Here is a 1,757-nt window from a genome sequence, read left to right as displayed (position 1 = left end):
CTCTTTAATAAACTCCATCTTTGTTTGTTCCTCAGTATCTTCATGTTTGTCTCTGAATGTTTCTTCAATCTTCATGTCTTCACTCTCCTCTTTAATAAACTCCATCTTTGTTTGTTCCTCAGTATCTTCATGTTTGTCTCTGAATGTTTCTTCAATCTTCATGTCTTCACTCTCCTCTTTAATAAACTCCATCTTTATAATAGTTTGTCACGAGGATCTCAGGTAAATCACCAGTTTTTCTGTGTATTTGAACACTTTGTCCTGTTTGAAATGGGAATAATAAACAGGAAGAAAAATAAATCTCTAAAATAATAAAACTAAATATATAATAAGTGTCATTATTGTAATAAGATACATTACTTTTATGAAAATAGAAAGTAGATTACACTTTCATGAAAACATCTGAAGTTTTATAATGTCACTGGGTAAGCAGTGTTACATTCACTCATAATTCATTTCACTGTTTTATGCAACACAATTCTCTCAGTCGACACGTTGTACTGATTCAAACTCTTTAAATGATTAAAAGCACACACCTTTCATCAGCCAAATCACAGACGCAGCCTTATGACGTCACAACCACAGACCAAAATAAAAGTCTTGTCTACACTCCAAAATAAAAGTCTTGTCTACACTCCAAAATAAAAGTCTTGTCTACACGCCAAAATAAAAGCATTTTACATTAAAAAAAACAAATATAAATAATAACGTATATAATTAAATGAAGAGATGAACTGCACAAGCTATCAATACCGCTGAGCGTAGATATCTAGTTTATATCTAAATGTAAACAACTGTGAATGAGTAATTAAGATAAACTCCAGTATCTTGGTCTTCAAATTACAGGACTACAAAGAACTTCTGAATATTTCAAACTCATAGAGTTTGTGAATCCAAATCAAATTTGTGGCTGCAGAGAGATTTAACTATTTATTAACTGAAACGGAATCCTTATGACAAATTGTATTCATCTGACCTCATCTGAGTTTCTCCCCAGAACATAAAGACAATAAATCTAATTTCAGCAGAATTTCAAAGAAGTTTACTTCAAGTTCATTTTATGAAGTATACTTAAGTAATGAAGTATAATTTTTAAGTATACTAACATCTATGTACTATTAGTATACTTGTAAGTGTACTACTTGAATACCACTTGGTACTAAATTGGCCCACTTTTTAGTATATAAAAGTATACCTTTAAGTGTACTATAAGTGTAACAGTGGTGAACTTTAAGTGCACAACTAGTCCACAATTACGTTTTCATTTGTACTGTAAGTGAACTTATGTGTATATTCATAGTTTACTATTGTAATACTTGTAATAAATTAGTAGTTTGTGAAAGTACACTTTGATGTATACGCTCAATAATCTACTAGTTTACTAGTTTTATACTGCTATTATACTTGCAAGTGTTCTTAGTGTACTTAGTAAACTAGTAGTTTGCTAGTCTTATACTGCAAGTGTACTTGCAAGTGTTCTGTTAGTGTACTCTTAGTTAACTAGTAGTTTGCTAGTCTTATACTGCAAGTGTACTTGCAAGTGTTCTGTTAGTGTATTCTTAGTTAACTAGTAGTTTACTACTCTTATACTGCAAGTGTACTTGCAAGTGTTCTGTTAGTGTATTCTTAGTTAACTAGTAGTTTACTACTCTTATACTGCAAGTGTACTTGCAAGTGTTCTGTTAGTGTATTCTTAGTTAACTAGTAGTTTACTACTCTTATACTGCAAGTGTACTTGCAAGTGTTCTGTTAGTGTA

Source organism: Sinocyclocheilus grahami, unplaced genomic scaffold (genome assembly GCF_001515645.1).
Source record: "Sinocyclocheilus grahami isolate Dianchi unplaced genomic scaffold, SAMN03320097.WGS_v1.1 scaffold1587.1, whole genome shotgun sequence".
Classification (NCBI taxonomy): Eukaryota; Metazoa; Chordata; class Actinopteri; order Cypriniformes; family Cyprinidae; genus Sinocyclocheilus; species Sinocyclocheilus grahami.
The sequence above is the reverse complement of the archived record's forward strand: the minus strand, read 5'-3'. Positions refer to the sequence as shown.